General features: G+C 45.0%; 1 long non-coding RNA gene across 6 annotated transcripts in view; it reads right to left on the bottom strand.

The window, feature by feature from the left end:
- Nucleotides 1-14,863, bottom strand: part of LOC121674407 — a 100,528-nt gene that overhangs the window by 41,513 nt on the left and 44,152 nt on the right. The gene's annotated exons all lie outside the window — the stretch shown is intronic.

The following is a 14,863-nucleotide window of genomic DNA, read 5'->3' as shown; positions in this document are numbered from 1 at the left end:
CTGAGAAGCACAGTGTTTTTATATTTGAGACGGTTTCTCAGACAGCCAGACAAGGTGACATTAAACAAATCACACTAATTACAACACAATTTATGTAGAGAGATTTTACTGGCCGCCTAATGCTTGGCAGGGGCTGTCAAGTACTAATGTTTCAAAAAAGAGCATTTCCAGCATTCACTTCTTTTGGTGCTTAGGGAAATGATGGAGCCTGTTGCGCTCCCTTGTTTGTGCCAAGGGAAGCAGAGCCAAGTCCAAGTGCAGAGGCAGGGAGGGCTCAGGGACCAGAGTTCAGGCCATGGCTTTCAGACAGAATCACGCAGACTGAGCTGCGGTCCCAGGCAGATCACTCCTGAATGCACCCCATGCCAAACAAAATCAGCACGAATCCCTGTGATCCCTGGAGGCTTTGCACCTCTCTGGCTTCACAGGTGTCCTGCTGTGTGTGTCATGCCCAGAGGTGCAGACAAGAGGTGCTGCCATTCTGGGCTGGACACATTTTATGTGGTTGATGGTGCATTATATGGCTGAGGAAAACATCATGCATTAGCTGCCTTATTAACAGAACAGGGATTAAACACTTACCTATAAAACTTGCCAACAGCACCATGAAATTTGTTTCTCAGGAACCTGTAAAGTGCTTTAAGCTTAAACCTGAGAGATATGTAGGGCTTTGCTTCCAATTCACTTAAACACTGTGTTCATGCAAGACAGTGACGCCCCCCATCCAACCCCAGCTAGTGGTTACCGTCACCTCCACAGAACCAACACAAGGGTATGGGGCACCCACTCCTCACCCATGTTGGTGCTTATGCCATAGCTTAAACACTACAGTTTACAAGAAGCCACCCTGGCCCTGAGACGTGCTCAGGTGCATTGTGCTGATTTTGCTGCAGGGACAACAGCAGCCTGGTAATAGCAAATGGCTTTGGGAGCAGGGCCAGGAGGAGAAAGTAGGAGGGGGAGAAGGCTGGTAATGGCCTCTCTCCGTGAGGGTTTTCTGAATGAGTCTCTGGCATCCCTGTCTGGACAGGGCTCCGCTCCGTGTAGAGGCCACTGATCACACACAGACATGGGACACAGAATCACAGAATGTTCTGAGTCGGAAGGGACCCACAAGGATCATCGAGTCCAACTCTTACATGAATGGCCAGTGCATGGGAATGCTAAGCTCTGGGTTAGACCTTTAACTCAAGGGAGAGTGAGGTGCCATGGGGAAGCGTCCTTGAAACCCTGCTCCTGAGAGCTAAATGAGCCCAGACCCTTGCCCTGCTTCTCTGGGACAACTGGAAATAGAAGCCAATTAGATAACCATCTCACTCTCTGGAAAAAGAGAAATGCTCTGGCATTTCTCGTTTGCTCAGAGGAAGACAGTATGAATCAATGTGAGCTGGAGGCTCTCAAACAGGCTGGGGGGTGAGATGTCTTGCTCTGGAGGTGGGTTCAGATCCTCCTCCAAAGCAAACTCTCTGAATTGGTAGCTGGATGCAGGGCTCCCCACACTCAGCCAAGTTGCTCTCATTCTCCCACAGTCATTAATGTAGCCTGTGCCTGGTTTTGGTATCGTTTGGAAATGTCTGTAAGCATGGGCATGTCTCTGCAGAGCTTGGGCATCCTCTTTCTGGGCTTCTTACATTTGGCTCTGAGCCAGATTTGCAAGCAACTCTGCATCTGTGTTTCCAAGGCTTCATGCAGCCTGTGGGAATTTATCTCTGGTGAGTCCTGGATACTTGTGGAAATTGCTCAGGAGGTAAGCTGTATTTTTGAGAGGGTCATAAGGACTGTAAAGGATATATTTAGCATCAGCTGGAGACAGGAAGACCTTTAGGGGCCTTGGTGGGGGTGGCACTTTTTGCATGCATCAAGGAAATGTGAACTCCTGCCAACCATAATAGCACCATTAAGTCCTGCAGTGCTTGCACATCCAGCGAGCATTTGCAAAAGTTAGAAAGAAGAGGTTTGAGGGGCAAGGGCAGGGTACTACAAGGGGCAAAGCCTCCACGGGGAATGAGGCCTCCTGGTCTCACCAATAAATGCAATTCCTGGGAACTGAAGATGATCAGCACCTTGTCTCAGCACCCTCTGGGACTTACACCTGAGTACTAGCAGACACTCTCCTGCAGTGGTGACACACAGAGCTCGTTTTCCTGTGCAGCTGTACCTGGTGGCACATGTGACTGTCACTTGCTGCGTACGGGCCCATTTTCACACTTGACTCACAGTTAGTGCAGTGCCACAAGCCAACATTGCCTGTGGTTACACGAAAATTCAGTAGGACTGAGAATGTGTATAGCAGGGGAGAGAAATGGGCCACAAGAATTATTTCAAGCAGATGTTGGTGAAAGATGTTGGTAGTAACACTAAGTTATCAAAAGGAAACACACATATATATCTTTTCAGAATAAAAAACAAGCATCTGCACTTGAACAGGCTTTAGTGATTGCTAAATGGCTCCACCATCAAGTGTAAAGCTTTATGAACAGAAGAGTTTGCATGAAGCAGTTGTTGTTTCCACCTGAAACTGGTGTACAAATAAAGCCATCATTTTTACTGCCAATTCTCCTCTGCTCTGAGCCAGAGCAGCCTGCGGAGCTGCATGACAGCCCTCCCTGCAATTGTTCCTTGCAGGTGTAGCTTTTATATGTGTTTGCTAATGGTTGTCCAGGTCAACTCACACACTGAGCCCCATTTAATTCAACAAAGCAATGTGTTAAGAAAAGCAGGGAAGGCATCATTCAGAAAAGGGAACTTTGGCCTTGGACAGAAAAAGGAGAGCGTGGAGTTAATTTTCTGCTTTGAATTGCCCTGCAGAGGAGTTTAGCTTTTTCCAGTGAGTGTCAGAGGAGCCCAGGGACACAGGACACCATGGACAGAAGTTTTCTTGTGCAGTTGCCTTCTTTGCCTTCCCTACCACAGGCAGTAGTCACAGCCCCATAGACTAAACTTCAACTGGATAAAAACAAAGCCTAAATTGTAAAACACTAAAACTAGTCTGAAATCCAACCTTTTTCTCGCTCCCCTTTTCTGTTCCTTTTATACAACCACCATCATTTGCTTCTCCTGTATCTTTCTCCTTGCCAAGGTAGGTCACATGAGGTGCCTTCACCTTGAGAAGATCAATCTTGGGAGTTGTGACTCTCTGGTACCTCTTGCTGCAGCTACACACATCCTGCAGTGGAAAACCTCAGCTGCTACAGAAGTGCCAGGAAGCCCTATGAACCTCAGCAGCAAAACTGTCCTCTGCCAGGTGTAGAAGGAGGCAGCAAGCTCTGGGCAATTGTGTCCCTTCAAGGCACCATTGATGAAGGGGACATGAGAATAGGACCAAGGGACTAAGGCCCTTCTGGTGCTCCCTGGGTGCTTGCATGACTGGGAGAAGCCCAGGGAGGTGGTGAGAAGGGAGGAAAGACTGAGAAAGGCAATAAAGGGGCGAGATGGGGGCTGGAGTAACCCCAGGGAGAAGGAAATGGAGAAGCAGAAAGGATTAGCAAAGTGAAGATGTACTGACGGCAGTAGAAGCATGGTTATACTGTGCTGCATAATCGTAACACAGTGCTGTCACAGCTATGCTTCAAAAACCCCACAAGTTGGATCACAGAAAAACTAAAATGTACTGCTAAAAACAATAAGTTTGGCCTTTTTTCTTTCCACTTCTCATTGACAAAGGAGGACTTTGGTCATGTCTTCAGGCCTTTTTTCCAGAAATGAAGATTTAAGGAAACAATTCTCACCAAGCTGTGTGACTCAAAGAACTGGGGCACTGGGGAAAACATCAGCTATCACAAACCTTACCACTGAACAGCAAGCACTAACAAATGGGGGATTAGGTTTTCCCTGGACCTGCCCCTTTAAGTTCCTGGTAGCTTTGATGTAGCAGCAGAGAACTGACGTGGGAGGACAGATCACATATTCCCTCCTGGATACTTTCCTTTTGTAGTTGCATGTGATGCTGTCATTTAATCTTGACTAGAAATGGGAACTGATGGTTTCTCTTTTTGTGAGGAGCATGGATAGGTCCTATGCAGGCATTCGCAGCCATCCACAGATTTGCAGAGGCAGTGGGAAACTGGGTCCAGCCCCAGCTATCGTGGCTTCAGGAGACAGTTTCCAAACAGAGATATGCTGGGGCTCACTGCAGCCTAGGCACACATGCAGCAAAAAGTCAAGGCACAGATCCATATCCCACCTGTGAAACACCACAAGGTACAGTGTTGCCCCCCTGGAAAGCTTTGTTTAGCACTCAGAAACTCCTGACGAACAAAGTCTTCAAACTGTGTGTGGGCAGTTTCCAAACGGACAAAGAGCATATATCTTAGAGAAATGCAGGCTGTATCCAAAGCCAAAAAAATCCAGTTTCCCATTCAGACACCAAGTGAGAGTCAGCTCCAGCCTTTGGATTCACAAATGCAAACCCAGATCTCTGCATCCCTTTAGACAGTGTGAAAACTAATTTGGGCATTTAAAGATAATCCAGATAAAATCAAGCTCATCTTAATAGTTCATCCAATGAGACATTTGATGTATACGAAAGCTTGTATCATCTTTTAAAATCACTTCTGGCTCACTTTTAAAGCCTGAAATCATCACACCCATAATAAATCTCTTCATGGAAGTTCAGTTTCTTGAAATTAAATTAGAATAGGAAGTGTCTGTATAGCCAGATACACAAAATAAAGCAGGCAGGCTGGCTTACAGTGATGCATGCTGTCTGTAAGGAAATACATCAGTGTCTCCCCATATAAAAAACGCCTTTCTACAACTGTGGCATGCATTAAATGACACCTTTAATGCATTTTTTTTCTTCTCCAGTAAGAAAAAGTGATTTGCCTGGATATCTCACTTGCTTGAGCCAAAGCCCAGGGGGTATAGTGTCATCTGTGTCACTGTAAATATTTCTGTTAGATCTCTTTCTGAGGATTCTTCCTCCAAACTGACATAATCAAAAGCAACAAATACAACATGGCTTAAGTTCACTTCCTTGCTCACAAGTTTTCTGTCTCCTGGAACATGTCTTACAAGCACGATGAGTATGAACTGGAAGATACCATCTTTTAATTCATAAAGAAATGCATGTATAGATTAGTCCTATGATAGATTATATCTTTCCATTAAAGGTAAACCATTCACTTTTGCATTTTACCTTATACAATACAGTATTTTTTCTGAGATTTGATAGATCACCCAAAGCCACAGATACTCACACCAACTCTCAAACAAGTCTTCATCATTCCTTGGAATTCTACTTTTTCCCAAGAAAAAAACCAAACCAGTAGATTTTGCCTACTATGTTCAACTATGTTTAAACTACTGATTACCCAAGAGGTTTACACAGTTAAGACTCCACTAGATATAAAGCAGCTCCTGATGACACCAGCTACCACTGTCTAGAGCCATGCTGGCTCTGTTCACCTTTTTCACCCCATGAAGACAAAATAATCCCCTCCAAGAGACACTGCTACTCAGCTGGAAATATTTTCATCAGACACAGTTAGCAGAAATTTGGCAGAGGTCCTTGTTGGTACAGTCCCCTGTTCAGGAGCTCTCTTGGGCTTGTGTTGAGGCCCTTTGGGCTCCTGCATCATGCCTCCCCGTCACCGAGGGCTGCCTTCCCCTCTGCTCCAGCTCCACTGGGTGACACTGTTTATTCTCTGTCTTCTCTTGCCCTCTGCCAGAGCTCCACTGGGGGACAGTTTGTTCTCTGTCTTCTTCCACCTAGGCTTGTATCCAGCATCTGAGAACTCTCTGCTGACTGAGTTTCATCTGCACATTGACAGGGGATTTATGGCTGCTTCTGCATGGCTTACTGGCTGTACCAGCTCTGCTTTCCCACTCAGTGTCTTCTTCTGCTTGACCGTGGATGGCAAGAGAAGCCAGTCAGCAACCCCTTTCCCTTTTCAGCTGTTTCCCAGCAAAAGAAGCATTACACGTCACACTGCCAGACAACACAGCAGAGATTCTCCCACATATTGCTTCTTTCTTTTTTCACGTCAAGAGCTAAAGAGGTGGGTGGCAGATTTCCAATGGAGGAGGGGGGAAATTATGCTGAGCACTGCTATTGCGACCTCTCTGTCTTTTACACTTGAGCGGGAAGGGGCCCTGCAGTGAGGCACTAAAACCAACAGCCTATCCACAAAGCCCCCAGCTAATTAGTCATTAAAAAATAAAATTTAAAAAAAAAAAGAAAAAGAATTGCAATCTGCCAAGAGAGGAGAGAGGGCTTTAAAAGGATATACCTTTATAGCCATAAATCGCTAAAGAAGAATAATTACAGGATGATGTACAAAGGGTCAATGCAATAAAAGGAGTGAAAGAGACACCTGAGTTTCCTTGAAGTCACCAGGGAGGCAGCTGTGCTCAGTGTGCTTGCTGCACATACATGTAACTGGATAATTGCTTGGTTAGGAACTGAAATAGCAGCATGTGGGCATCATCCAAAGGAGCAAGTAGACAGACAGAAAAAAAAAATCACCAGTCCAGCCCTGGGCAAAGTTTCGCTGCATGCAGAGTAGATCAACAATTTATTTCTGAAATTTACTCTTTGTAAAGCATAAATAAGCAGGGAGGATCAACGTGTACCCCAGCAATGTACATACCCTCTGACAGATACTGTGTTTGGCTCTATCTAATGAGAGCAGCCCCAGAAACAAGACTGCAGACCTGCAGGAGCTCTGTGCTCTCACGTTGCTTTTTTTAAACATGCAGCTTGATTAATCTGACGGTTAACTTAATTAAGTAAAGCTCACCACCTTATCAGGCTCTTCTAGGCTTTAACACCACACCAGGTACTCTGAGACCATTCATTAGGCCTTACAATGTGCCTCTCAGCTAGGTAAATATGTGCTAATTGCATTTCACAGAACGGTTCAGACAAAGGCAGAACAGTTAAACCCAAAATTTTGGACGACTGGCCTTAGAAGTTGTGTAGGGACCCAAGGGAAATTCTGGGTCAGGGGAATGAATTCCACAGCACCCGTGGGACCGTGGGGGTTGGACAAAGGAGGAAAAGATGACCAGAAAGGAATTCTTACATGAAACACCTATTTGTGTGCTGCACCAAACTTTTGGTGCACTCCCAAGACTCTTGGGGCTGGGGCTGGCTGTCGAGGAAGCACATCCACCCTGCCCTGCAGCTGGGAGGCCCCAGGGAGCGAAGGGCCCTGGGATGCTGTGATAATAAGGATCTTTTGGATCGTTTCTGATCCAGTTTAAGGTCCTGCTTTCCTCTTATTAAAAAAAGGAGAGCTCACACCCATCAGCACGTGTCAGCTCCGGCAGGGCGGCCATGGTGCAAAGCCCCATGGAAACCCTATGCGCAAACACATCCCCTGTCACCTGCCTACAATGAGGAAACCAAGTGACAACAGGCCTGTGCCTCTCTAGCACACCAATATGTTGGTGGCAGTGCAACATGGAGCCCAGGGCAGGGGTGCATGCGTGTGAACACTGGAGACTGGGGGGAACCGCCTCTTGTTCTTGTGTGATGAAGAAGAGAGTTTGTACTGGTGTCCTGCAGTCACATATACTGCAGCAAAAGAAACCTAAAAGAACTGGACAAGGTCACCAAAAGAGAAAAACAAATCTGAAGGAGGGTTTTCAAGGCATCCTGCATTGAATCCATGTCCCAGTTACAGTCTTCCTGACTGTCTGCACATTCCTTACCTCCATTTTTCTTTCCCTACAAAAGACAAATACAATGTTTATTGTTACAAGGAGTGTAGTGCCATAATCAGGTTAAGAAAACAATTGACTGAATGCTGATGTATATTACTGAAAACTTAATTCTAAAAAGCTTCATTTGCTCATTGGGGACACTTGTTTACAATGTCACTTCTGTTACAAGTGTTTTTAAGGACAGATACTTCTGGGAACGAGAGGAGCTTGACAGTCTTATGAATTTGGCATGCAAAATTGCCAGGCAGATTCAGCCTTTGTGCATTGGCCTTGTTTGAAGAAAGAAAGAGAAAGAAACAAGAAAAAGAGAAACACGGAGAGAGGAAGGGTGGAAACATGTGGACCTAGAGCAGCATGAGGAGTTAGCAGCAGAGGTCAGAAGAGCTGTTTGTACATCACTAGTACACTGTCTCGGTTAGCATTACTCCAGTTCTGCATCTGTCTTGAAAATACTTTCCTTGGTGCTGCTTAATTACTGCAGTTGCTGAAGTTTCAGAGACAAATGCATCTCCCAACAACCCTATTTTCATCTTCTCCTCAGCATTTTCAAAAATGCACCACCTCCCACCCCAGCCAAACCAGTCATACTAACTTTTTTCCAGTTTACTTCAGAGCTTCCTCAGGAATTTTTATACCTATTTACATGAATCAAAGTGGTTGCTTTCAAAGCTGATTTTTCCCATATGCTGCTGCTTTGGAGGTAACCTCAGGAGCTGGTTAGGATTTTCCCTATCACATACTAGAACTGAATCCATGTTTTAAGGACACATTTCTCTCACCTTCATGTTCATATTTACCTAATTTTAAACAAGAAAACATTTCTTTTGAAAAAAAAATGAAATTTGTGTTAGCCCCAACCTCCCCAAATTTGTCCTAGAGGAACAGCTACATGCACTCTGACACAGGAGGTCAGCAGCCAATAATTGTGGAAGCGAAAGTTTCTCTTCACTGCTAACCTGGAGAGGTCTTGGGCACACATGGATTTGCAGCTTTAAGGAGGCTCTTCAATCTTAGCCATTTTTGAGGGACTTTAGATGATCTTCATTTCAATATCTCTGCCCTCAAATCATGTATGTTGAGCAGAGCTCTTCATGGTGTGCTGACCCTTTTTCTAAACCTGGAGCCTTTGGCATGTGAGGCGTCATTCAGCCAACATTCAACAACATAGCAGAGGTCAATGTGCCCTCTCTAAAACAAGAAGGACCCATTTTATTGGCAAATCACCAGCAGCAAGAGATTAAGTTAAGGCTGCAAATAATGAAAGCATGACAAAAGCATGTGTTTTCCCCCCTTGATCTCTTTACGGTGCTTCTTGGTATAAAGAACTATAACCTGCCTCCTTCCAGCATTATCCTTATTTACAGAAAAGCTAGAGTTCTCCCCTGAGTTTTGAGAGGCTGACTTTGCAGTAAAGAGCCACAGGGGTTGAGGAAAACCTCTCCTGGCTCACTGGGAAGGTCAGGAGGAGAAGTCTGCATAAACCCATGTGGCTCAGGGTGGTGTGCCAGCAAGCTGGAGTTGAGAACTACATGCTGAGGTAGTTCTGTAAACAATCCTGTAAAGCAAAACAGAACAGGAGCAGAGCTGGAGTCACTTTGTTGAAAGAAGTGTAAGTGGAAATATTTGCCAAGCAGTGCAGGACTGCCAAACCCACAAATTATTTGAGACTACCTCCCACTTCAGGGCTTGGAAAATGTGTTCTGTGTTAAGAGCTACACATGCTCCTAAGAGCCCATAGTTTAGCCTAAAAGTCAGTCTGATTAATTCATATGCAGTCTAGGTGGGAGCAACAGAATAGATATGGGGGAAAAAAGAAACTAATTAAGGTAAAATACACTTGGGAGTTCTGTGGTGGTGGAGATACTGGGTGCTGTTAACAGCCAGTGGGATTGATGCTGGGGCACCTTTAGAAAAGTCAGCAGATAATAAGAAACAGCATTAAGAACAAATTGAGGTGGGTAAAATTTACTGCTGTCTCCACTGAGACTGTAAATGGAAAACTTGGAGGGAGCTGGTGAAAATACTAAAAGAGGCCAAACAAACAAATTCCACTAGAACCAGCAGAGTGGTTTTAAATCATATCCTTTAATAATCTACCATTCGCATTACCATAACATGTCATTGCATTATTCAGGTCTGCAAACAATTGTTGAGTTCCCAACTTCTGCTGCTGGAAAAAATGATGACCTGGGGGAAGGAATTTTTGTAGTAAATACCTCAGCATGAATAATAAGATGTGGTTATTTAAGTGACAGCTCCTTGAAAAATTAGCCTAACTTCCTAATAACTGTACTACATAGCTTAAAGAAATCTAATTTTATCTCTGCCTCCCACACAGTAAATCTCCCTATCACATTCTTTCCTTGCTTCATTGCTATTTCTTTGCTTAATAATCACCTACTCAAAAGATCAGGGATAATATTAATAATGGGCAAATTAGATACACAGAAAAACAATATTTTCTGTGTTTTCAGAGATACCCAGCATGACTGTCATTAAACCAAAACCAAGGCTTGAGGAGGGAGCACAGAATCCTAGGCAGGCTGCAGTGGAACAGGGCAAGGACTCTGGCTAACTTAATGTTGAGCAGACAACATTAGTCAGCGTTGCAATGCTGAAATACTTAACAACGGGAGAGGCTCTCCCCTTCAGCATTTTCCTCCCATAAACTAATTAAGCTGTAATATTATGAGCACTTCTTTTGAGGCTAGGCTTTCCTCTTAGCATGACTCTTGGCAGGCTGGGCAAAGCTGGGTTATTGCTGTGATGAAAAAACTGGCACTACATTTTGCCTCGGTCTCCTTTATTATTTTTTTCAAAGTTCTATACAAAGCCACTCACATGCCCAATGGCTCAATCTCACTTCCAATTAAATCAATGATAAAACTCACATTGACTTAAATGGGAGCAGGTTTGCATCCCAAAGGCTAACAGTCAAGGCTTTTAACAGTCAGACTACTAATGGGGAAAGTAGAAAGTTAGAAAATGTCACCATCTTCTCTTGTCTCAGGAGCAGTAATTCAAAGTGAATAGAGTAGGCATGTTCAATTTGAAATTATTTTCAGGGAGAAGAAATACGTAGTGAATCTATTTATAATGCAGTGATTCAGCTCTTCTTATAATACGTGTGGATGGTTCTGTTGCAGAGAAGAAGGCAGCGCGTAAGAATTATTGACTCTCCCTTTACATCGTTTGCAAGGACTTTCTTAGCCCTTACTATATTCAGCCCTTACTATATCACCTAGCCTGTGCACTGGTAATAAAAGCTTTTGGCCAATTAACTTGGTTATATTTGAATCCACTGCTGAAAAAAGAGCAAAAGACCTGGAGTGCCCCAGGTGCTTCCTCAGCACTGGCCTCTGCTATGGACAGAGACCATATGAGGCCATGAAAAAAGAGAATTCTGTTTTTCCTTTTACAACATTGGCAAAATTAATCAAAAGGAAGAGATTAGATTAACAATAGCAGCCTTAAAGTTAATTTTTCTTGCGTGAACAAACCTACTTTTGGAGGAGGAGGGTTAATCCATAAGTAAAAAAGCCTTTGAAGACAGCCTGTCAGAGATGCCCAACATTTAAATTTCCCATGAACTTTTCAAAAGCAGATAATTCCACTCAACCTCCCCATCCTCAGTGTGACACAGAGGGCGCAGGCACCCACACAGAAGTGCAGCCCTCTGGGCGCAGTGGTTTAGGTGGTGATACCAATTTATCATCCTTTCTCCCCTCTCCCCTACCCCACAGTAGCAGAGGAAGAGGGATACAGGTTGCAGAGTGACTAAGGTGCAGTCCCCAGCACACAGGGGCTTCTGCTGGCAGGGAGTGACAAGAGAGGACATTGCCACCACCGACTGGGCCTTGAAATCTGCTCCCTTGCAGGTCAGTGTGCTGCAGTGAGTCAGTCCCTGATGGAGACTCAGCTCAATTCCAGCATGCATGCAGCTGGAGAGCTGCCATGGGAACCCTGCAGCTCCCTGCCTGGCACTGCCCCAGTACACACAAGGGTGGCCTTCTGCGGAGGATGACACCATGGAAAGGTTGGAACCTTCTGCCAGCTGGATTTGGTGTTTCTTTAGGATGCCCATGACAGCCACAGCTGTAACTGCACTGGAGTTGTAACTCCACTGTGTGTAGGAACAGGGAAGCCTGGCCTGCCCTGCCACAGTGTTGAAAGTATTTTCTCGCTAGTCTGGGTATTGTTTGCTCGTCAGCTGGTGGATGTGTTCCACCTGTAGTTATGTCTTTCATCTCAGTGCCTTTTCTACTCCTTGCTTTTCCCGTGCTAGCAGAGTAGAAGGAAATGTGTTTGCTTTTTGCAATATTTATTAAAAAATTCAAACAGAAAACGCTGAAATGTAGCATTGCCTCAGTAACCTGGTGTGATACACCAACGCCAGGGGAGAGATGTAAAGAGAACAGCTTTTGTGAACGACATTCAGGTTCAGCTTGCAGGTTTGCAACTCTTCTGAAAAACTGAAATGGCTCCTGCAGCAAAGACTGTGAGCAAAGTTTCATGTCCCATTACTTTAAAGGGAAGATGGCTCAGCAGAATTTGATGGAGTTGCTCTGGAGGAACACAAGGGAAACAGGTGTCTCTAACATTGGCTCCCAAACATTTGCACCTCTTCTCTCCTCAGCCCATGAGTACACCTGCACACACCCACACATGCTCCGTTTTTGTCTCATTTTCTGCACCACTCTCCATTCCAAACCTTTTTTCATTGTCATGGCTTCAAAATTCAAAATAGTCCCAGCCTCCTTCTGCAAATAAAGCAGAGATTGTGGCTTTGCATTTCTGTGTCAAGTGCTGAGGGCCAATGGCATTCCAAACATCCATAAAGCTGAACTAGTCGGTCAGTACAAGCATACACTGCAAAATCTCCTGGAAGAAGAGGCAGTGCAGTCCTGCAGGATGTGAGTCTGGATCTCCTCCTCTTTATCTCTCTCTCCCTCAGCCCCTGACTCTTTCTCCCTCCCTCCCAGCCCTCTTAGAGCAGAATGTCTGATGCTGGCAGCCTTTGCCCACTCACATGCTGCCCTAATGGGATACCCTAATCCCAGTCTGATTCCCTCCTGCTCCAGCTACACCACATAACCAACAGACCCCCTCTGGGTCCGTACAGCTCAGAGGTTTTTCCCAGCACAGCGATGGTAAGGAAAATGTACCAATGGCATTGAATAGAAAATCCCACTGATCTCTCTTCTGCTGCTGGCTCCACCTCATCTTTGGAGAGCAGAAACAAGGGAGAAAAGCATCAGAAGTGCAGTAGGGCCAGACTGGAACCTGTGCTTGAGGTGAGAGCACCCAGCAATTGGCACAGCCTGGTATCATGTGCATGGAGATCAGCAGTGCTGCCAGTGTCATTGTGTCAGCCAGGAGCAGGATGCAGGAGGGTTCAGGACAGGACTTGTACTGCCACAGAAGCCACTCTACCTTTAAAAAGGTAGACAACTTTGAAAAATGTCCCCTCACAGCTAACTGGCTGTGCAGGCCAGTGTGAAGAGGGAAAAAAAACCGTTCTCATTTTCCTGCTGCCACAGGCACCGATCACTCACCTCATCACTCCCACTGGGATTCTGTGTTGACCCTCTGTTGGATTTACGGGATTGCTCTGCCGGATCTTGCCTTGCTCCCTTCCTTTGCCCACAGGGAGGAGGCAGGTCCCCACAAGTGGCCTACCTTGCCCAGCCTGGCCCTAATCAAGGAGCATTGTGGGGACCCACATGATTGCCATGCCTCTTTGGTGAGGCTTAGTTTACAGGGACAATCTCTTTTCTGACTACTGCAAGTTCACTCAAGACTCTTAATGGATGTTTCCCCTGAATCATGACTACTGACAACTAAATTAATCTCCGCTGAATACATGCGATGCAGCCTACAGCCCACCTCAATCTCCATTAGCTGCATTGTTCTTGCAGCTGAGAGAAATAAGATTTATTTTAGTCAGTAAAGTGAACAAACACCACCTGTGATCTACTCAGGAAGCTGACCTGAGCTAGAAGGTGACATTTTTACTGTTCCTTTTTGACTATAACCACTAATGGTGCATGGATTATTATGTTTCCATCAAAGCTGCCTTTTTCAGTTGAAAATGGGGGTTTTGTCAATTAAATACTCAGTGAATCAAGGACATGTAGACTATACATATGATAATTCAATTTAAAAATACTGAAAGGAGCTTTAAAGAATGGCACTGTAAATGACAGATAAGATTTTTTTCTGTGGTTTGAGTGAATTGCCACCTTTGTTCTCATGCTGTATACAGTGATCACAGACTGTTTTAGCCTGCAAATATAAACAGCTCCTTTGCTTTCCAGGAAACTCACTGGCTAAAGTAACTTATATAGTGCCACTGTTTTACAGATAAACAGGCTAAGTCAGTTCCTTATCCCATCAGTATGGAGCTCTGATAATCACTGTGTTCCATGTTTTGAAAACAGATGGAGAAACTTTCAGTGAACTGCACGGGACTTTCAAAGTGTAAGTAGAGCTCAAATGAGGACAAGGGTGGCTCTTTATTACATCACTTTTCCACAGTAAATGCAACCCCTGGAAAGTTCAGAGCCCGTAAGAGCGCAGGCCTTTTCCATGTATGTTGCAAAGCAGGTTTCTGCCAGCAAAGTCAAACAGTATGTGTCAAGGAGACAATGCCTTCCCAGTTTGTCCTTCAAGATGTACTGTGCTGTATTTCCTGCACATGGATGACAGTTAAAGATACAGTCACGAATTATGTACTAGAGCTTGCATTCTGCTATGTCCTCTGTCCTGGGACTGTCTGAGGATGTCTGAGCCTTAATAGAGCTTAATGACTTTAGTGCTCATTAAATCAGAGAGGGCTGAGAGTATTCAGAGAAGGGGGAGGAGGAGAACAGGAAGCAAAGAAGAGATGAAATCACAAAAGGTTCAGGCATGGATAGGATAGCATAAACCTTTAGGTTTTATGTCCCACACTCGGTCTCCTTCTCTCTCGCTGCCTGAGAACACTAAATGAAATCAGAGCCCATGGGGAGAACTGGGATGATTGCGTCGACTTGTGCTGATCTGTGCAAGAAGTCAGACCAGATGGGAATCACATGCAGTGATTCAGAACCCAAAGGATGGATAAACCTCATGAGAGAGAAAAGGAGAAATTATGGATAAACCTCATGGGAGAGGAGAGGAGAGGAGAGGAGAGGGGAGGAGAGGAGAGGAGAGG

Source organism: Corvus kubaryi, unplaced genomic scaffold (assembly GCF_017639235.1).
Source record: "Corvus kubaryi isolate FWS band 111438036 unplaced genomic scaffold, C.kubaryi_AGA036_p1.0 68, whole genome shotgun sequence".
In the NCBI taxonomy this organism is placed as follows: domain Eukaryota; kingdom Metazoa; phylum Chordata; class Aves; order Passeriformes; family Corvidae; genus Corvus; species Corvus kubaryi.
This window is presented reverse-complemented; position numbering and strand designations above follow the sequence as displayed.